Source organism: Macaca nemestrina, chromosome 19 (assembly GCF_043159975.1).
Source record: "Macaca nemestrina isolate mMacNem1 chromosome 19, mMacNem.hap1, whole genome shotgun sequence".
Taxonomy (NCBI): domain Eukaryota; kingdom Metazoa; phylum Chordata; class Mammalia; order Primates; family Cercopithecidae; genus Macaca; species Macaca nemestrina.
This window is the reverse complement of record NC_092143.1, coordinates 19,325,231-19,348,195: the sequence shown is the minus strand read 5'-3', so window position 1 is coordinate 19,348,195 and position 22,965 is coordinate 19,325,231. Positions and strand designations below refer to the sequence as shown.

The 22,965-nt window shown below is 39.4% G+C and overlaps 1 long non-coding RNA gene across 1 annotated transcript in view; it reads right to left on the bottom strand.

The window, feature by feature from the left end:
- Positions 1-22,965, bottom strand: part of LOC105477024 (uncharacterized) — a 182,153-nt gene that overhangs the window by 45,711 nt on the left and 113,477 nt on the right. Inside the window, exon 3 of the long non-coding RNA XR_003016915.2 lies at positions 17,213-17,357. This is a non-coding gene — a long non-coding RNA (uncharacterized lncRNA). The remainder of the gene's footprint in view (positions 1-17,212; positions 17,358-22,965) is intronic.

Sequence of the window (22,965 nt, the reverse complement as noted above, 5' to 3'; positions counted from 1 at the left end):
GACTTGGATGCAACTGGAATCCATCATTCTTAGCAAACTATCACAAGAACAGAAAACCAAACACCGCATGTTCTCACTCATAGGTGGGAACTGAACAATGAGATCACTCGGACTCAGGAAGGGGAACATCACACACCGGGGCCTATCATGGGGAGGGGGGAGGGGGGAGGGATTGCATTGGGAGTTATACCTGATGTAAATGACGAGTTGATGGGTGCAGCACAGCAACATGGCACAAGTATACATATGTAACAAACCTGCATGTTATGCACATGTACCCTACAACTTAAAGTATAATAATAATAAATAAATTTAAAAAAAAAAATAAATAAATAAATAGCATTTACCACTTATTGGGTACTGTTTAAACTTTTACATATATTAAATCATTTAGTTTTATAATTCTACAGAGTATACACTTCTATTTCTGTCACATTTTACAGATGAGGAAACTGAGGAAGAGGTAACTTAAATAACCTGTCCAATGTCACACAGCTAATAAGAGGCAGAGTGTGATTAACCCAGAAGGTCCAAAGATGCATTCTGTGCCCTTTACCGTTACGTAGTTTTCTCTCTTGTGGTAGTTACTGAATAAATGTTAGCTGTTATTTTGTCAACTAGAAATGTTGCTGCTTCTGTTAATGACCCTCATCCTTTTAGAAAAATCCAAGGAGAAAAATAGTGAAAGCTTGAAGCAGAGTAAAGCCACATCCACACCCATTGCACCTTTCAATAGCATGGCAGGTGTTAGAGTGAAAGAGGCCTTGGAAGCAGGTCTTCTTCCTCAACAGCATCGCTGAAATCAGGAATCAACTTGGACAAGAAATCAAGCTAAGTTTAGCACTGACTTTGAGTGTGTATTCACAGGCTCAGTGGCAAGACGGTTTTTGACAATCCTTCTAATTTTAACTTTTGAATAAACTGCTCTGAACCCTCAACTAAAACTGTGGATAAAGATGTGGCCTGGGAGAAAATGCAAAGAAAATACAGACCTGGATGGGAGACATCAACGGAAAAAAAAATGACACTTTTGTGAACCCAAAAAAAGATCTAAACTTTTTTTCAGGTAGTGCACAAAATGAAAAGTACTATTTAGGTTGGATAAGGAGGTGGTGTACTGCAGGGGTTGGCAAACTATGGTCCAATTGATGCTTATTTTTGTATGGCCTATGGAGCTAAGAATGATCTTTGCTTTTTTGAATGGTTGAAAATAAAACCAAAGAATAGTATAAGAATATATTAAATTACACAGGAAAATTATATAAAATTCAAATTTGAGTTTCCATAAATAACATTTATCAGAACACAGGCATGCCCATTTTTTAATATATTACCTATGTTTACTTTTTCACTACAACAGCAGAGTTGAGTGGTCCCAACAGAGGCCATATGGCTCACAGAGCCTAAGATGTCCTATCTGGCCATTTACAGAAAAAGTTCATTGACCCCTGGTATAGTAAGTACAATGGAAAAGAGCTTGGGTTCTGCAAACTTTTTTAAATTGGTGTGACTTAGAAAAAAAATGCTACATTTCTCTTGCCTTGGTTTTCATCTGTAAAATGAGAGAGCTGGCTTTGGTCACAGTGGTTTTCTAACTCCTCAGTGACTCGGAGGCTGACTGGGAGCAGACGAGGGGCAGAAGAAAGAAGTGAACAGAGAAGATCTGTGCCCTTCTGACAATCTGCCTTCCTCAACCAGAACCAGGGCTGTTATATCTGACTCTAAAGAACATTTCGAAGAATAGACTGTAGTATCCAAAATAAAAACAGGATTTGAACACCACTGGAAGAGCCTCTATAAATCTGGGTAGGCCCAGGTCTACCCTCCAGCTTCTCTACCTTGCCCTCATTTCTACGCTGGGTGCAGTTCTCTGGGTTTTCACTGGTCAAGGCCTTTCCTAGATCAAAGAAGGCAGGTTCACTTTCTCTATCATAAAGTCTATTTTCATATATTTATGAGTGGAAATGTTTAAGCCTTTTTATTCAAAGCATTGGGTCCATACACTAATAGTAGAACTTCTTTTCTTTGAAAATAGTAGTAATAGCCCGTGTCTAAGTTACCCTGGGCTTTAAAATTTCTAAATGCATTAGCAAGAAACAGTGGATAGTTTGTTGCATAGAAGAGGATAGGAGACTAAAAAATTGAATTAGCCTCTGCATGTCAATTCCTTCATGCAAGAAAGACAGGGTACTGACTGAGCTACCTCAATAGTGGAAGATTTCATCTACAAAGTTGGTTTGGGGAGAGGAATATATGCATGATCATGAATAACCATTTAAGCTGTTTTTTGTTTGTTTGTTTTTTAACATCACACTGACCTTCTGATTGAGCCATCCGGTGACTGGTTTTTGCTTTAATGCTATGAGAGCCTTACACAAATTCTATTTGTTTCTGAAGGATATTAAAAAATGAAACATAATTCATCCTTTGGCTTTTTGTAGATGGATAGCCTCTTAATTATAGAAGATTTTGAGATAGTTTTTTTTTCCTGTTAGTGAATTCGCATTTAGGAACTCTTGTTATTTTTTGTCTGATTTTCACTTAGAGATGGCAAAAATACAACTTTATGGTTCAAAGAGAAACACTTAACATGGCTTATGAAAAATGTATAGAACTTCTCCAACATCAAATAACTCTTAGAATACTGCAGCTTGGTAGGCTAAGTGTAAATGAAATGGAAGCACACTCGAAACATATCTGAATTTAAAAATTAAAAGAGGAAAAGACTCCAGGCAAAAATGCATCATGATCCTGCAAAGCCCAACTTCTTGAGAAAGTTATTAGAAACATTTTGTTAAACACACCACTACTACGTTTGGCAAGGGAAAGAGAGTTTAAATGTGATGATAACACACAATATTCTTGATGCCATGGTTTCAAAGTACAATGGCTTGCTATGCTTCCTTTCTGATGTGCCCATGTGCTCTTGCTCTGAGCTACTCAACACTAGCCATGACAGAAGCAGCTGCATTGCACTGGGGTGTGAAATTATCCTTATGCATATTTGGTGGGAGAGTTAAGTTTATTCATTGTCATCACAAAAGTAATTGCAAGGACAGCGCAGCACTGAACAGACCCGGTCTCATTTGGACAAAATAAAAAGTCTTTGTTTCTCTCTTTGTAAATACACATTCTGCAATAGTATTTAAAATGAAGTTTTTTAATTAACATTTTTGTCAAAGACTTACAGCGTTAAGAGAGGTTAGGCTACATTTTCAATTTAACCTCCTGTCTTACTCCATTTTCCATCTTTCATCTCTGAAATTTGATTAAGATGCTCCCATCTCACATGGCCATCAGGAGAAGTCTCTTTAAGGATTCTTCAAAAAAATGCCATTATAGTTATTAGAATTGTCGCATAATTTAAAAGCAAATGGAAGTGAGCTGTGCTGATTTTAATAAATGGCTATGAAACTACTATCATCATAATTCCAACAAGAAGCAGAGTTCACTGATTCACAATGGATACAAGTTTGGGGTTGACCTAAAGTTCAATAGGGAAATTATAACAATGGATTAGCTTCTTGAATGAAAATTCTCCTTATCTACTAAGCAAGAATACAGAGAAGTGAACGGATGCCTCTTGGAGAGCTGGGAAAGACTTTTTCCCCCCTCAGTGAGAGTTTCCTATTTAATAGCATACTCAAAAAGCACAAGTAGAAGGAAACCAAGACTGAGAGAAAGGCACCTTCTTTCTGACCCATTCTCAAGTTCCTGGTTTTCTTTTCCCACCTACGATCATTATAACTGCCCTAGTCTTCTTGAATCATGAAGTGTTTAACCTGCTTTCATTTCATGTTACATTTTCCTCTTGACACCTTTATTTAAATGCATGCAAATATATGCAAATTGACTGTCCCAATGCTCAGTGCCATGACTCTCTGTGCCCGACTCCCCACCCCACAAGAGCCTGAGTTAGAGGCGTTATTAGTCCCACTTTGGAGGAAACAGGCCCTACAAGATTAAGCAACTTACGTAAGTGGCCCAACCAATGTTGAAACCATAGCTGACTGCAAAGCCTACCCAGAATCTTATAAAATGAAGTCTGCTATACAAGATCCCGAGGAAATATGGAGGGGCTTCACAGTTTTGTATAATTTTTAAAATTATTAAAGAAAAGTAGTGGAGCACTCATATTCTCCCTATCTTCCTGATAAACTTACGTATCTTTGAATTTTGAGTATTATCTTAAAAGCAATAGCATATTGCCTGCTGCATGTCACCTGGATGATCATGTTAAAACAAAGAATTGCATCTGGGCCGGGCACGGTGGCTCACACCTGTAATCCCAGCACTTTGGGAGGCCGAGGTGGGCTGATCATGAGGTGAGGAGATCAAGACCATCCTGGCTAACATGTTGAAACCCCGTCTCTACTAAAAATACAAAAAATTAGCCAGACGTGGTGGCGGGTGCCTGTAGTCCCAGCTACTCAGGAGGCTGAGGCAGGAGAATGGCAGGAACCCGGGAGGCAGAGCTTGCAGTGAGCAGAGATCGGGCCACTGCAGTCCAGCCTGGGTGACAGAGCGAGACTCCGTCTCAAAAAAAAAAAAAAAAAAAAGAATTGCTTCTGTTTCAGGGTCTGTGTCTACATTCCAGTCTTCCCCTTTACAAGTCATTCTTTGCATAATAGCTAGCTTTCTTTTTAATAACGTAAACCCCCTAAACAAAACCTTCCAGTGACTCCCCACTACCATTCAAAGGAAATCCAAATGCCACACAGGGGTTTGTGAGCCCCCATGTAGCCCAGCCCAGGCTACTTCTCCAACCTACGTTTTTACTTCGTCACCTTCTCCCTGCAACCTTATCCCACTCAGTGAGCTCCATGAGGGCAGAGTCCTGGTCTGGACTATTTTTCTACCATACCTATAACAGTGCCTGAAGAAATGGAGCAGGCAATCAAAAAACAAGCACTTCTAAATGAACGGGTGCTTAACATTGGCACTAGATAATGCTACCTTAAGTTTTGAGAGTTTAGGGAAAGAAAACAACAATAACAAAACAGGCAGACTGAACAGATGATTGTAATATAAGGAAAGGCCAAATCATGGCACATTACCCTGACTGAAGAATATTTCTCAGGAGTTCAGACAGAAAAGAGTGAAAAATGTCTCCTTCACACAACCCCACAGTGGTGTGACACACTGAAGAAAGATCCTGCCACAGCCACAATGGAAACATCGGCTTAATTTCCTCAAAATAGCACATTAGTCACATTGAGTTAAAGTTCCTAATTTGAGTTTGTTTTTATACTTTTATTCAAATACAATTTTTATGAAATTATTTTATATTTTTATATAATTGTATGCTTATATACAATTTATTATGAATTTCTACACTTATTTATATATTTTAATATTATATAAAATTGCAACATATTTCTCAATTATAGATTTATGTTACATAAGCATAATGAGTTTCTTACAACATAAACTAGCATTATTACACTAATAAGCAGATCCACATCTTATACAAATCTGAGAAACACTTTCCATGCTGTCTCCCGCTATGTCTAAAATTTCCTTTGAAATCAATTAGTTTAAATTAAATATAAAATATGAATTGTGGTTAAAATATACAGTATATAAATTGTTTGACAGAAAAGTTTTTTTGCATCTCAAATGGTTAAATGTAAGCCAAGTGCAGTGGCTCACACCTGTAATCCCAGCACTTTGGGAGACTGAGGCAGGCAGATTGCCTGAGCTCAGGAGTTTAAGACCACCCTACATAACATGGTGAAACGCCATCTCTACTAAAAATATAAAAAATCAGCTAGACATGGTGTCACACACCTGTAGTCACAGCTACTTGGGAGGCTGAGGCACAAGAACTGCTTGAGCACTGGGGGCAGACATTGCACTGAGCTGAGATCATGCCACTGCACTCCAGCTTGGGCTACAGAGTGAGACTCCATCCCCCCCCCCGAAAAAAAAAGGCCAAGCCAGGCAGCGGGAACCTGTAGTTCCAGCCACTCAGGAGGCAGAGGCAGAGGGATCACGTCACGTGAGCCCAGGAGTTTGAGGCTGTCCTGAGATATGATTGTGCAACTGCACTCCAGCCTGGATGACAGAGCAATACCCTGTCAGGAAAAAAAAAAAAAAAAAAAGAGTTAAATATATCATCCTGTAAGTAATTTATTAAAAAAATCCCAGGAAAAAGTTTACACAATGGGTTAAATGGGTGGTTCTCAAAGTGTGGTACCAGATCTAGCATCATCAGCATCTCCTGGGAACCTGTCAGAAATGTACACTCTTGAGCTCCATCCCAGACCTCTGCACCAGGAACTCTAAGGGTGGGGCCAAGCAAGCTGCATCATAACAGGCTTCCCATCCCCAAGTGATTCGGATGCCCCTCACCTTGAAATCGCTGGGTTATATAATGTAATGACTCATAATATTAAGAATTTGGCCATAAGATAGAGAAATAGCTTTCCCTCCAAGAGGCTTACTTTACAATGAGTTTTTGATTTTTAATTTATACAATTATGTTGTTCTTTGATATGCGTCTGTGTTAATCAGGGTTCTCTAGAGGTACAGAACTAATAGAATAGAGGTATATATGAAAGGGAGTTTAGTAAGGAGAATTGACTCAACGATCACAAGTTCCCATGATAGGCTGTTTGCAAGCTGAGAACCAAGGAAGCCAGGGGTGGATCAGTCTGAGTCCCAAAACCTCAGAAGTAGGGAAGCCTAAAGTGCAGCCTTCAGTCTGTGGCCAAAGGTCCGAGAGCCCCTGGCTTTTCTTCTTTAGGCCTTTAAGGTCAATGCTATTCAATTAAAATAACTTTGGGATAAACAGGCTGTGTTTACAAGATTCCAAATCAGGGAGTAAATTTGATTAACTAATTCAATCAGACATACAGACAAAAAATGAAGTCTCTCATTCCACCTTTCTGCCTCTGCTCAAACCCTAAGGAGAGATTAAGCCTCACACATAATTACAAATGATCTTCAAAATGAAGTCTGGGAAGGGTCCCAGAAGCTGTCATGTGGTTTAGCAATCTGCATTTGTGTCTCATACTCTGGCCACCACACTGCCATTACTTTTCCTGATAACGTCCCCTAGAACTCGGAAGTCTGTGATTCTCATACAATAGACATCTTTAAAGCCAGGGAGCTTCCAAAGGGAATGAGTGCCCTGAGCTTACAAATTCATTTGTCTTGAATTAGTCTATGGGAGAAAGGGAAATGCAGTTTCTTCAAGAAAGAACAGAAAAAAGGTCAATAATCTCTCTAGAAATATCATTTAAAATAATAAATTGTTTCCGCACCAACAAATTTTCCCATTGGCCCCTGAGTGTGTTTTTGTATTGTTTAAAACAACAACAGAGAGTCTCTTCGCTAAAGAAAGATGCCACGTGACCCAGTAAGCACTCCAGGAGAACAAAATAGCGGGTCGTTCATTTCAGAGGCTGGGTCCTTCATCAGCAGGGGGCTTGGCACCAAGTACCATTCTTCACACCAGGTTTCCTTGCAAAATTATCAGCTGGGACAGAAAAGTGGTCCCTGTTGCGCCCAGAGCTGCAGCACAGCTGAGAATCTGAAGCAGCTCTCCAAGGAGACTGCATTTGTTGGGAACTCATAGCAGAAGGGAGGAAGGAGATGACAGGAAAGGAAAATTGGATCTGAAAGAAAATGCATCCTCTCTGAAAGACACACTCATATTGTGTGATATGTGACTCTTTGCTTGGCTGTAACCTGTTTAACTATAAAAGAGGCCCTTTGTCCTCTAATTCTAAAGAGACTTTATGAATATGAATGTTAGATGGTTAATCACTTCTGAGCTGGCAGCAGTTGGAAGAATCAGTGTTTACTTATTTATTGAAACTGTGGTTAATATGTTCATCTGTGCTAGAATCATTTTTTCCCTTCTCCATCTTGAGGATCAGTTACCAAGAACCATACATTTATTTTAGTATTCATGAATTCAAAACCTCTTGTAAGTTCAAAAGGTTTTCTTTAAGCCAAAATCTATAGGAGGTTCAATAATGGTAGAAAACCTCTACTCTTTTCTAAGGAAAAAAAGTTATAATAAACAAGATAATTGCTGGCTGAGTTTGTAGTAGGTAAGATACAGTTCAAAACTAACATATGAGAAATAAAAACAAAACAGCCAACCATGTCTTAAAGGTTCAAAATGTTCAACATACATTTTCAAGGAGAAAAAATATCTAAAACTTCTGTCTTTTTATGGTTTATATGTAAACTCAGGGAAGACTGTTTTCCAAAGACCCTAAAATTTGAAAATCAGTTTTTGGTGGTTATTTAAGTGACCAGCTCTGAGCCATCCTCCAAAGTGGCTTGGAAATATGCTCTAATAAAAGCACCATTATTCACAGGCTGGAAAGGGCATAGGTTTGGGAACGAGGCAGTTCTGAATTCACATCCAAGGTCCAATGATTTCTTGTTGTCTCTGTTTGCGTAAGCAACAGCCTCTCTCAAGCTGTAGCTGATTAATTCAATTGATACTTATTTCCAAGTATCAAATAACGCTTACTTTGTGACATTTCCAGGTTTTTGGCCAAAAGAAAGGAATAGTGAGGAGGCTAACACAGGTGGAGATGAATGAATGAGGGAAGAGGAGGTCCGAGACCTAAAGCAGGGTCAGGTCATGCCCATGCTGTGCCCTTAGGCCGTAGTAACCTTCACCTGGTATCCTGTGTAAGACAAGAGTCCTGGGGGGAATTCCATCAGGGAAGGCACATGCTCTGCTTTATGTTGCAGCAGAACCACTCTGCCTGCCCTGCAGAGGGGCAGGGCAACCAGTCAGGAGGCCGTTGCAACCACCCAGGTGGGTGAGTGTTGTCATAACTTAGAGAGGTAACTCAGCTGGGGATAAGTGGTCACTGGATATGCTTTAAGACACAGCTACTAGAATTTGCTTGTAGATTCAATAATGGGAGTGAGAGAAAACCAGAAGGCAAAAATAACATCAATATTTTTGGCCTAAGCAAGTGGAAAAACAAAGAAGTCATTAACTGAGACTACAGAAAGAGAAGATTAAGGTCAGGAGAAGGTAAAATATTAAGCGCTCCATTTTAGATAGATTAAGTTCAGATGCCTCTTATGTGCAAGTGGATAGAGTACTTAAAATTTTCAGTTTCTTGTGAGTAAAGACAGGAAAGAGAAGATATCCAAGGACTAAGTCTGGAGGGATGCCATCATTAAGGACCAGAAAGATAAGGAGAAAATATTTAAAACATAAAAGTGACAGAGAAAGCACCACTGAAGAGTATGAGAAAATTCAGGAGACTGGTTTCTTGGAAGCCAGGTAAAGGAAGTGTTTCAAGAGGAGAGTAATGCACTGTGTTCAATGCTTCTGAGAGGTCAAGTCAGACGGAGGCTGAGATTCAACCACCGGATTCAGCAAAGTGATTATTCAGCAATGATCTTTAAGGGTAAACCCTTGATAACAGTGGCTTAAATGAGGTATAGAATGATGGCCTGTAGAGTATATATACATCGTTATAGGGCAAAAATGGAAGGAAAGGGAGGAAGAGATGACACAATTGTATAGCAGAGTGAGTAAACAAAGTCAGAAAATAAATAGCATGATTGCCTGGAAACATTCAGAGCCCACTGAGGTTAGTTGGTTATGAACGTGGTGTGTGATTTCCTTCAGCAATCCTTGACTGCCTCTGTGCAGGGACAGAATAGGGGAAGAGCCAGGGTTATCCAAGGTAGTTGGATAAACAGGTATATGGTGAGGGTAGTGCAAGAGAGATGAGAGTGTATGCATGGGAGTGATTATAATAATTGAACATATAATTTAATCTGGATAAAGAAGGAAGTGAACACGTGAACTGGGTGAAGGATTGTGAAATGGACATATGACCAATAAACTGAAGATGGGAATAGGTACATGAAAGAGGGGTACTATATGATAACCAAACCTGGACATTTCTAGAGAGAACACACCGTCTGGGAACATGAATGGGAATCAAAGAGGACACCTACCTCACCTTCACAGATAGTGGCATGTGATATTTGGGAAAGAAAACAGCTCCCCTTGAGAGAGTTTCATGGCAAAGCATCGGGGAAGAACCAAGTTTCCATTAAAACAAGAAGGGAAGGGAAGCAATACCAGCAAAGGTTGAAGATACTGGGGATTTTCAGAAGACGATAGTGAATGGGGTTTAGAAGGTAGAGAATGATGCAAGATGGGGTCAGAGAAGTAGGTACACAGAGTCCTGTAGGTATCAGAGGAGACTGGGAATGACCTCAGAGGACTAGAATGCACTGAGCATGAAGTGGCCATGAGATGCAGTCACATGGCACCCAGGAAAACACTGATGTCATGAGAATGGGAGAGAGGGAGTAATATGACCAGGGGCAGGACAAATTATGGGGCTTGATTTCAGAATGATGGTTTCACCCCAAATGGACATTAGATATGCTAATCACAAACCCACTTCCAGTTACTCTCTGCCCTTGAAAGCAATAAAATATCATTCACTAACACTTATTCTAAAAACCATAGTTGCTCATCAGGGATATGGTCTAAAATTCTCTTTTCTATTGTGTCTCTGCCAGGCTTTGGTATCAGGATGATGTTGGCCTCATAAAATGACTTAGGGAGGATTCCCTCTTTTTCTATTGATTGGAATAGTTTCAGAAGGAATGGTACCAGCTCCTCCTTGAACCTCTGATAGAATTTGGCTGTGAATCCATCTGGTCCTGGACTTTGTTTTCGTTGGTAGGCTATTAATTATTGCCTCAATTTCAGAGCCTGTTATTACTCTATTCAGGGATTCAACTTCTTCCTGGTTTAGTCTTAGGAGGGTGTATGTGTCCAGAAATTTATCCATTTCTTCTAGATTTTCTAGTTTATTTGTCTAGAGGTGTTTATAGTATTCTCTGATGGTAGTTTGTATTTCTATGGGATCAGTAGTGATACCCTACCCCCTTTATCATTTTTTATTGCATCTAATTGATTCTTCTCTCTTTTCTTCTTTATTAATCTTGCTAGTGGTCTATCAATTTTGTTCTTTTCAAAAAACCAGCTCCTGGATTCATTGATGTTTTGGAGGGTTTTTTGTGTCTCTATCTCCTTCAGTTCTGCTCTGATCTTAGTTATTTCTTGCCTTCTGCTAGCTTTTGAATGTGTTTGCTCTTGCTTCTCTAGTTCTTTTAATTGTGATGTTAGGGTGTCAATTTTAGATCTTTCCTGCTTTCTCTTGTGGGCATTTAGTGCTATAAATTTCCCTCTACACACTGCTTAAAATGTGTCCCAGAGATTCTGGTATGTTGTGTCTTTGTTCTCATTGGTTTCAAAGAACATCTTTATTTCTGCCTTCATTTTGTTATGTACCAAGTAGTCATTCAGGAGCAGGTTGTTCAGTTCCATGTCGTTGAGCAGTTTTGAGTGAGTTTCTTAATCCAGAGTTCAAGTTTGATTGCACTGTGGTCTGAGAGACAGTTTGTTATAATTTCTGTTCTCTTACATTTGCTGAGGAGTGCTTTACTTCCAACTATGTGGTCAATTTTGGAATAAGTGTGATGTGGTGCTGAGTAGAATGTATATTCTGTTGATTTGGGGTGGAGAGTTCTGTAGATGTCTATTAGGACTGCTTGGTGCAGAATTGAGTTCAATTCCTGCATACCCTTGTTAACTTTCTGTCTCATTTATCTGTCTAATGTTGACAATGGGGTGTTAAAGTCTCCCATTATTATTGTTTGGGAGTCTAAGTCTCTTTGTAGGTCTCTAAGGACTTGCTTTATGAATCTGTGTGCTCCTGTATTGGGTGCATATATATTTAGGATAGTTAGCTCTTCTTGTTGAATTGATCCTTTTACGATTATGTAATGGCCTTTGTCTCTTTTGATCTTTGTTGGTTTAAAGTCTGTTTTATCAGAGACTAGAACTGCAACCCCTGCCTTTATTTGTTTTCCATTTGCTTGGCAGATCTTCCTCCATCCCTTTATTTTGAGCCTATGTATGTCTCTGCACATGAGATGGGTCTCCTGAATACAGCACACTGATGGGTCTTGACTGTTTATCCAATTTGCTAGTCTTTTAATTGGACCATTTAGTCCATTTACATTTAAGGTTAATATTGTTATATGTGAATTTGATCCTGTCATTTTGATGTTAGCTGGTTATTTTGCTCATTAGTTGATGCAGTTTCTTCCTAGCCTCGATGGTCTTTACAATTTGGCATGTTTTTACAGTGGCTGGTACCGGTTGTTCCTTTCCATGTTTAGTGCTTCCTGCAGGAGCTCTTGTAGGGCAGGCCTGGTGGTGACAAAATCTCTCAGCATTTGTTTGTCTGTAAAGGATTTTATTTCTCCTTCACTTACGAAGCTTAGTTTGGCTGGATATGAAATTCCGGGTTTAAAATTCTTTTCTTTAAGAATGTTGAATATTGGCCCCCACTCTCTTCTGGCTTGGAGAGTTTCTGCTGAGAGGTCTGCTCTTAGTCTAATGGGCTTCCCTTTGTGGATAACCTGACCTTTCTCTCTGGCTGCCCTTAACATTTTTTCCTTCATTTCAACTTTGGTGAATCTGACAATTATGTGTCTTGGAGTTGCTCTTCTTGAGGAGTATCTTTGTGGTGTTCTCTGTATTTCCTGTATTTGAATGTTGGCCTGCCTTACTAGGTTGGGGAAGTTCTCCTGGATGATATCCTGAAGAGTGCTTTCCAACTTGGTTCCATTCTCCCCTTCACTTTCAGGTACACTAATCAGACATAGATTTGGTCTTTTCACATAGTCCCATATTTCTTGGAGGCTTTGCTCGTTTCTTTTTACTCTTTTTTCTCTAAACTTCTCTTCTCACTCCATTTCATTCATTTGATCTTCAATCACTGATACCCTTTCTTCCAGTTGATCAAATCGGCTACTGAAGCTTGTGCATTCATCACGTAGTTCTCGTGCCATGGTTTTCAGCTCCATCAGGTCATTTAAGGACTTCTCTACACTGGTTATTCTAGGTAGCCATTCATGTAATCTTTTTTCAAGGTTTTTAGCTTCTTTGCGATGGGTTCGAACTTCCTCCTTTAACTCGGAGAAGTTTGATCATCTGAAGCCTTCTTCTCTCAACTCGTCAAAGTCATTCTCCATCCAGCTTTTTTCTGTTGCTGGCGAGAAGCTGCGTTCCTTTGGAGCAGGAGAGGCACTCTGATTTTTAGAATTTTCAGCCTTTCTGCTCTATTTTTCTCCATCTTTGTGGTTTTATCTATCTTTGGGCTTTGATGATGGTGATGTACAGATGGCATTTTGGTGTGGATGTCCTTTCTGTTTGTTAGTTTTCCTTCTAACAGTCAGGACTCTCAGCTGCAGGTCTGTTGAAGTTTGCTGGAGGTCCACTCCAGATCCTGTTTGCCTGGATATCAGCAGAACAGCGAATATTGCTGAACACCAATTACTGCTGCCTGATTGTTCCTCTGGAAGCTTCAACTCAGAGGGGTACCCGGCCGCATGAACATCTATGAAGAAATCCTCGATAAAATACTGGCAAACCGAATCCAGCAGCACATCAAAAAGCTTATCCACCATGATCAAGTTGGCTTCATCCCTGGGATACAAGGCTGGTTCAACATACGCAAATCAATAAACATAATCCAGCATATAAACAGAACCAAACACAAAAACCACGATTATCTCAATAGATGCAGAAAAGGCCTTCGACAAAATTCAACAGCCCTTCATGCTAAAAACTCTCAATAAATTCGGTATTTATGGAATGTATCTCAAAATAATAAGAGCTATTTATGACAAACCCACAGCCAATATCATACTGAATGGGCAAAAACTGGAAACATTCCCTTTAAAAACTGGCACAAGACAGGGAGGCCCTCTGTCACCACTCCTATTCAACATAGTGTTGGAAGTTCTTACCAGGGCAATCAGGCAGGAGAAAGAAATAAATGGAATTCAATTAGGAAAAGAGGAAGTCAAATTGTCCCTGTTTGCAGATGACATGATTGTATATTTAGAAAACCCCATCGTCTCAGCCCAAAATCTCCTTAAGCTGATATGCAACTTCAGCAAAGTCTCAGGATACAAAATCCATGGCAAACATCGCAAGCATTCTTATATACCGATAACAGACAAACAGAGAGCCAAATCATGAGTGAACTCCCACTTACAATTGCTTCAAGGAGAATAAAATACCTAGGAATCCAACTTAAGAGGATGTGAAGGACCTCTTCAAGGAGAACTACAAATCACTGCTCAACAAAATAAAAGAGGATACAAACAAATGGAAGAACATTCCATGCTCTTGGATAGGAAGAATCAATATCATGAAAATGGCCATACTGTCCAAGGTAATTTATAGATTCAATGTCATCCCCATCAAGCTACCAATGACTTTCTTCACAGAATTGGAAAAAACTGCTTTAAAGTTCATATGGAACCAAAAAAGAGCCCGCATTGCCAAGACAATCCTAAGCCAAAAGAACAAAGCTGGAGGCATCACACTACCTGACTTCAAACTATACTACAAGGCTATAGTAACCAAAACAGCATGGTACTGGTACCAAAACAGAGATATAGACCAATGGAACAGAACAGAGCCCTCAGAAATAATACCACATATCTACAACCATCTGATCTTTGACAAACTTGACAAAAACAAGAAACGGGTAAGGATTTCCTATTTAATAAATGGTGCTGCGAAATGTAGAAAGCTGAAACTGGATTCCGTCCTTATACCTTATACAAAAATTACTTCAAGATAGATTAAAGACTTAGATGTTAGACCTAAAACCATAAAAACCCTAGAAGAAAACCTAGGCAATACCATTCAGGACACAGTCATGGGCAAGGACTTCATGTCTCAAACACCAAAAGCAAGGGCAACAAAAGCCAAAATTGACAAATGGGATCTAAGTAAACTAAAGAGCTTCTGCACAGCAAAAGAAACTACCATCAGAGTGAACAGGCAACCTACAGAATGGGAGAAAATTTTTGCAATCTACTCATCTGACAAAGGGCTACTATCCAGAACCTACAAAGAACTCAATCAAATTTGCAAGAAAAAAACAAACAACCCCATCAAAAAGTAGGCAAAGTATATGAACAGACACTTCTCAAAAGAAGACGTTCATACAGCCAACAGACACATGAAAAAATGCTCATCATCACTGGCCATCAGAGAAATGCAAATCAAAACCACAATGAGATACCATCTTACACCAGTTAGAATGGCAATCATTCAAAAGTCAGAAAACAACAGGTGCTGGAGAGGATGTGGAGAAATAGGAACACTTTTACACTGTTGGTGGGACTATAAATACTAGTTCAACCTTGTGGAAGACAGTGTGGTGATTCCTCAAAGATCTAGAACTAGAAATACCATTTGACCCAGCCATCCCATTACTGGGTATATACCCAAAGGATTATAAATCATGCTGCTATAAAGACATATGCACACATATGTTTATTGCAGCACTACTCACAATAGCAAAGACTTGGAACCAACCCGAATGTCCATCAATGATAGACTGGATTAAGAAAATGTGGCACATATACACCATGGAATACTATGCAGCCATTAAAAAGGATGAGTTCACGTCCTTTGTAGGGACATGGATGATGCTGGAAACCATCATTCTGAGCAAACCATCACAAGGACAAAAAACCAAACACTGCATGTTCTCACTCACAGGTGGGAATTGAACAATGAGAACACTTGGACACAGGGTGTGGAACAGCACACACTGGGGCCTACCGTGGGGTAGGGGGAGGGGGAGCAATAGCATTAGGAGAAATACCTAACATAAATGACGAGTTAATGGGTGCAGCACACCAACCTGGCACATGTACACATATGTAACAAACCTACACGTTGTGAGCATGTACCCTAGAACTTAAAGTATATATAAAAAAAACAAAACAAAACAAAAAACAAAGTTGCCTGGGCCATGTAAACTATCATTCACTCAAACTAATTTTGCCTCCAATTAGTTTAGATGTACCTCTCTAATAAAAATGATGCACTGCTTACTAAATACTCTGTTGCCCCGTCTTTTGCATTTTAGGAATTTATTCTCTTTATAGAAATGTCAGCTTTTTCTAGTTCATTGAGAATTAGCAATATCCTAAAGTGAAGACAAGTGGCAGTCAAGCAAAGCATTCATGCCATCTTTGCTGAAGGAACACAGTTTTCCTCGAGGTCCTCACCTCATTTTTGATGCTTCTTTCTTACTCCCTGCCTTTCTGGTGTCCTCTGTGCACTTCCTGTCTGCCCTGGGACGTGTATTCCTGCAGTTCCCTAATTCCCAAACTCAGCACTCCCTTCTGTCTGCTCAATCCCCAAACTCTTGCTCTGCAGCGGAGCGATCTTGGTCAGGTATGAGGAGAAAAATGAATCACATTAGAGTAATTTGCTCTAAGCAATGATCGATTTGAAGGTGAAAATGGGTACTTTCATGAAAAGAGAGAAAGAGAGCTTGTTAACTCAAATATACTTCCACTAAATAAAAAATATGTACGTTTGTTAAATGGAGAGGCTGTGAGTGAGAGCCTCGTGTACTCTCAAGTAGAAGCATCTCTATTTTCATTACCCGTTCCCATGTGTCCATCACAACACACACACTCCACATCAGGAGTTAGGATATATCATCATTCTGTTTCTAAAATACTGTTTTCTTGGTAGAACGACCGTCTGCTGCTAGCTTTTCTTTTTCACAGCTGCATTTTATTAGTGGGAAGAACACCCGCCCCCCCCCTTTTTTTTTTAAGAAAGTACTATCAAACATTTGGCCATGTTAATCTTCCATCTGTAAGACACACTTTACTTGGATTATCAGCAGGGTATGTGTCCTCTCTGAATTTGTTTTCCAGGGAATGGGAATTTATTCAAGTAAATTAATTTGCAAACAGATACAGCCATTGCTGGATGAATGGATTTTCGCTTGGCACTTTGAGGTGGAGCTCTGCGGGTATCTGGGCTATTGGCACTCACTGATGTCCTTAGATTGTCTGCCAGACCCATTCCTATAATGCTGTAAGAAAATGTATGTGACAATTTTACAGTTCAGAACACAGCTCAGCCATCTAGCTTCCAGCTCTACTGTTTATTTGAATGAATCCTGTAAGCTCTTTTTAGAAGATATTCATACATGTGGCCATTTAGTTGCTTTTTCTTTTTTGACTTGTTAATATATTACTTTCACCACATCCATTCCTTGCTTTAAGTATTTTGAGCGTTCTTCCACATTTAAAACAAACCCTCTTGAAGTTTAACAATACACAAAAATTCACTTACAGTTGGCCATTTCTGGAAATTCTTCAAACTTGAAAAATTCAGAAAATATAATACCTCGTTGCTCCAAATGTAATAGTGTCTGTCAACAGGCTTTCTGCAGGCAAGTGATGTGTTTAAATAAATGGAAAGATACATTGGTCGGTCACTGAAAAAAAACAAATGAATATAAGGCTTAGTGCGAGTGATTTGCTTTGTTTGTAATTGTATCTTTAGTAAATTTCACCAAAGGGACAGGAGGCAATATTAACAAATGCATTTTTCATCCATCTGTATAGAGAATTTTGAGAGATAATGAGAAGTCTCAGCCTTCCACTGTGAAGGTGTAAATTGTTCTCTTTCACAAAATTTTCCATCCAGTCGACAGTATTGTTGATATCTTGAGTATTGACTGTCCTGACACACTCAGATGTGGGATAACACTGATCATGATTAGTTCACGTAGAGATGCAATGATAAATCCTCAGCCTAAACAGTCCTCAGTGCACATAATAGAAGGCTGAAAATAAGGGATGTGGTTACCGTCTCATGAAACCGATTTTACAAGCATCGGTTTACATGTTTGGCCTTAGGTACTTAACTGTTCTGGGTCTCAGTTTCACCATCTACAAAAGGTCAAAAACAAATAAACTTGAGGTTTTAATTTTGTGGTGCAGAGCTTCTCTGTAATCATTGATTTTTATTTCAGCCTCTTGTGAGGTGTTCTCTTAAAAATTCTAAATTAAAATTTAAGTTTGATAATTAATTCACCATTGTTTTATTTTCCCAGAGTAAATGTACGTGCGTCTCTCTCGTGTATCAAAGGTCTACAGGAGGTAGATTTCAGCAAAACAATGTTCTTCCACTAGGCCTTGCATAGTCTGGGAAGAGACCATCTTTGTGCAAAGACCCAGAGAAGTTCCTAGAGGGAAAGAAGAGAGGCAGACATTCCTGAGTAATTAGAGTAAGTGGAAAAATCATGCGAGCCAAGCTCAACACCGAAAGGCCCACTCACAGCAGAAGGCAACTGTGCTTCCCTACGAGCTACAAAGCCTGTTAGAGATTTTTCAGGCAGGAGGAAAACAAATTGTAAGGAAAGGAAATGGTTTATTCTGGTTTTCCATCTGCCGGACTCCTGAACACGGGGAAGAAAAATCATTCAGAGGAAAATGTTAGGTTCTAAGTAGAAATAGCGTTGATTCTGCTCTGCCTTTTTGCCTACGTGTAATTTTCCTGCATTCTTTAAGAATATGTGTATTCTCGCCTCTTGTTATAGCTTATATAAAAACAGCAGGGAGCTTAGAATTTGAACAGAGTTGCTAGTTTGCGACTTACAAGGCTGACTAGGTCTCAGCTGCCTATAAAATAGCTGAGTGGCCTCAGTGACCACTCGCCACCCTCTTCTTACTGGTTGGTTCTCACATAATATATTCCAAATGGCCCCTCATGGGGGAAAAGATAAAGGAGGGTATAAATCAATATGACCAGCAACTCTTTCGAATAGTCACAGCTTCTGCAATACTTAATGTCCCCATCCTCATGGGACAGCAGCTATTTAGATTCCTTTTAAAGGAAAAGCTATATACCTCGCCACAAAATGGATTGGATAGTCAATAACCAGATGATTTGTCTTTGTTTACCTTAGTCATGTTATATTCCTTTCCCAATTGAGAATTATCCTTAGTATTCTAAATTATTATTCTTTGGTTATTAAATTTTAAAAATATAAGGATAAGTTTTTGTTACTCTATAAACAATGTGTGTAGGGGGTGTTAATCTACTGACTTCTATTTTATTTTTAAAAATCTTCATTTGTGCTTTCTTAGTTCTTAACACCATTTGAAAAATGACTGTTAACATTGACCTTGGAAAATGTGTAGATACCCAGAAAGAAATAAGCCCCAAATTTTCCCACATTGGGCACAGAATTAGAACTCCAGTGAGCAGGTAAGCTCTACAACTATGCTGTCCAACTCACTAACTACTCACCACATGATACTATTTAGATTTAACTCATAAAAATTAAATAAAATAAAAAATTAATTCCTCAGCTGCCCTAGCTACATTGCAATTGTTTAGTAGCCATATGTGTGGTTAGTGGCTACTGCCCTGCACCAACAGACAGAGAACATTGTCCTCACTGCAGGAATGTCTATGCAGCTCGAGTTTCTGTGTGTAACAATGCCTAGAGAGGTTTTTGAACCAAGTCTAGCAGAGGTTGATAAAATATTCTGAAGAAAACTGCTGACACCACACTGTGCAATATAATCAATGTATTACTTATTTTGCAGGTATTCCTTGTTTTTGAGCAAAACCACCTTATACGGTGATATCATCTCATTACCTTTCATGGGTTGAATTATTTTTATATGTCTGTAGGTTAGTAAGTTTTTATGTAGCTTTTCCTGCCAGCCAACAATTTATTTGTATGAGGTTGCCCTCTGTATCTATAGTGGTTTAAGAAATTACTGAAGTCTTCTACTAATTTTTACTCCAATTTTTTATTTCAAATAGTGGAAAAATGAAAATGGCAATACTCATCCAAAGATGTGCAGGTCTCGTAATTGTAATTTGACTAGGACAAGAGGGATGTTAGATGTACCCAAAGTGGTAAACCTTTAGCTCAAACTGAATTTTATTCAGGACAGAATGATATAATTAAATGTGCTTAAAGTAGCAAGGATTGGCCAGGCGTGGTGGCTCATGCTTGTAATCCTAGCACTTTGGGAGGCCGAGGCAGACAGATTGTCTGAGTTCAGGAGTTCGAGACCAGCCTGGGCAACACAGTGAAACCCCATCTCTATTAGAATACAAAAAATTAGCCAGGCATGGCGGCATGTGCCTGTAGTCCCAGCTACTCTGGAGGCTGAGGCAGGAGAATTGCTTGAATCTAGGAGACGGAGGTTGCAGTGAGCTAAGATCACGCCACTGCACTCCAGCCTGACAGAGCGAGACTCCATCTCCAAAAAAAAAGGAGCAAGCATTTAGCTTCAATTGAATGGTAAGTCAAGACAGGACAAGCTCAGTGGCATAACACAGTAAAATCCGAGATCCTAGCAGTGACTCTGAGACCCAGTTTCGCCTACCTGTGTCACCGCACCTGTCAATGCGTGACCATCACTGCCTGGATAAGGAAGCTAGAGGACCTCTTGGCTTCCATCTCTTTGAAGCACATCTCATTATTCATAACTCAGCCACATGTCCACCAAACTATGAGCAAGGAAACCTGAAAGTCTAGTTTTTCTTACCAGTTGTGAAGAGGAAATGTGTATGACGATATATCTTATTGTTTCTGCCACAGTGTGCCCATACAGAAATCCCACTGTATTTGATTTCCCACATATAGAACACCCTCAACCCCTCCCTAAGGGAGACAACTCAGCTAGTCACTGCATCCAGCTGAGAGTCTGGGATGTCAGAATAGTGTATATAAACCGCCACATGATCTATAAATAGCTCTTGTTTACATGGCAATCTTTGGGTTAAAAATGGAAGAGTTTGGTTCCCTGCACATTCTCCCAGTGTAAAATATTGGAGCAAGGACAGAATGCATCCAAAGGAGAATAATGTGGGCACAAAGCAGTCACTGCTTCATGGCAATGTTTAGATCCCTCTGGAAGAATCTGTGAAGTCTCCACTCCCCCATGCAGGGGAGAGGTGAGGTTCCTTACCTCAGCCCTGCCTCTGCTGTCAGGAGGAACATCCTCGTTCATTGTGCTTAGTGGCTCTTGGGTCATATTCTGGGGAGCTCTTCCCTATTCATTATCCTCCTTGGCAATATCTGTAGTCCAGGGGTCAGAAACATGCTCTAATTGAAGGCATTTCATAGCCCTAGAAGTCTGTCTTGTATTCAGGGAGGGTTGGAGGCCCATTGGTTGTTTTAAGTGTTGGACAAAGGTCTTATTGGTATAGGCTCATGAGTTATTTCTCAATATAATTTTCTCAATAACTTCATGGGTTACTAATCCATTTGTCTTCAGCCAACTCCATGTACTAATATCTACCATCAAAAAACTTTTTCAGCATAATTCCCAATGTATGATGACTACCTTGATGCTTCATAAAACAATGAGAGGGACAATCGCATCCTTATTCTGAGCTCCCTGAGTCACTTGATCCAGCTGAGAAGCTCTATTCAATCTTTGTTATGCAAAATCCTTTTTAAAATCTCTAGAAGCAGTTTATTTTTTTCAAGTTTTCAAGGCCCTGAATCTTAGGATGCTACCCATCTTTTCATGTCTGCTTGCAAACTAGATAATTCTTTCCTGGGCTCATCTTTTTCTTAAAATACATTGCCAATTCGACTAACACTTGCAAGTATATACTACTACAGTTCTGTTTTCCAGCCTCTTCCCCTAGAGCTACAAGCTGAGAACGTGCAAAGTCTATCTTTCAAGATGTAGCAGATGATAGTATTTTTAAAATATTTTGCATAACATGGGCCACTATTTTTTCAGCCTCTGAAATCAGTTTCTTTACTGCTTGTAAGCAAGTGAAAAATATTTCAGGTCACTGCTATAGCAGTACCTCACTTTCAGTACCAAAGACTCAGTCAGGTTTTGATCAAGTTCACAGAAACCTTTCTAGAAATTACAGGTAGGAATAGTTCTAATACAACATTGGAAAGCTAGAGAAATAAATATTAGTAGGGCACTTGCAGCAAATCCTTATGTCACTTAGAAAGTTGCCACCAACTGTGAATTCATTCTTGACAGATCTGAGGTGGAACCTAACCCCAGGACCTGCCTTGCCTCATGACACCTGCTCTCTGCTGGGACATCTCTCCTCCCTTCAATGCCCTTATTGCAGATTACAGATGGATCGCAATCCATTCGTTTTCATTAGTTCTGGCAAGGCTGCTTGATGCGGCAGTTCTGTTTTTGTTTTCATTTTACTTTATTAATTTCATGTTTGACTATAGGTACAATGTTACCTCGCAAATCTTTAGAACTTATTCATCATTTAAATAAAAAGCTATGCTCGTTGATTAGTAACTCCCCATTTCCCTCTCCCCCAGCCCCTGGCAATTACCATTTCATGATTTGATATTATAAATTTGACTATTTTAGACACTTCATGTAAGAGGAATTATGCAGTATTTGTCATTCTGTTAGGGGTTTATTTCACTTAGCATGATATCCTCAAAGTTCATCTATGTTGTGGCAAATGGCAGAATGTCCTTTATGGAGGCAGAATAATAATTCACTATCTATAAATACATATACCACATTTTCTTTATCCATTCATCTGTCGATGGACACTTAGTTTGCTTCCACATTTGGCCACTGTGAATAGTGCTGCAATGATCATGCCGTGCTAATACCTCTTTGAGATCCTGATTTCCATTTTTTTGGATAACTACCCAGAAATCGGATTGGTTAGCACTCGGATAGGAATGCATCTCTGTCTTTTAACCAGACTTCTCTCTCTCTCTCTCTCTTTCTCTCATCATCATCTTCTGTCAGTTGTATTTATTCTGCAATGTCAACATTCTTCTGAACTGGTAACTGCTCCTTGTCCTGAGAAGGGACCCTCCCATTTAATCAACACAATGGCATGTCCTCTAGGCAATAGTAGAGGGTATATTGCTCATGGTCAATATTATACAAGTTACAATTTCAGAAATAGGTAGATGAGAAAGAATAAGTCCACTAACTTGATGACACCAAGAAATTGTAAATTCAACAAAATGAATTATTTTATTCATAGTCAATGTGACTTCTGCTGGATAGTGGCTGTTTGAAGTTCACAGTAGTATTATCTCTAGAAAGACTAGC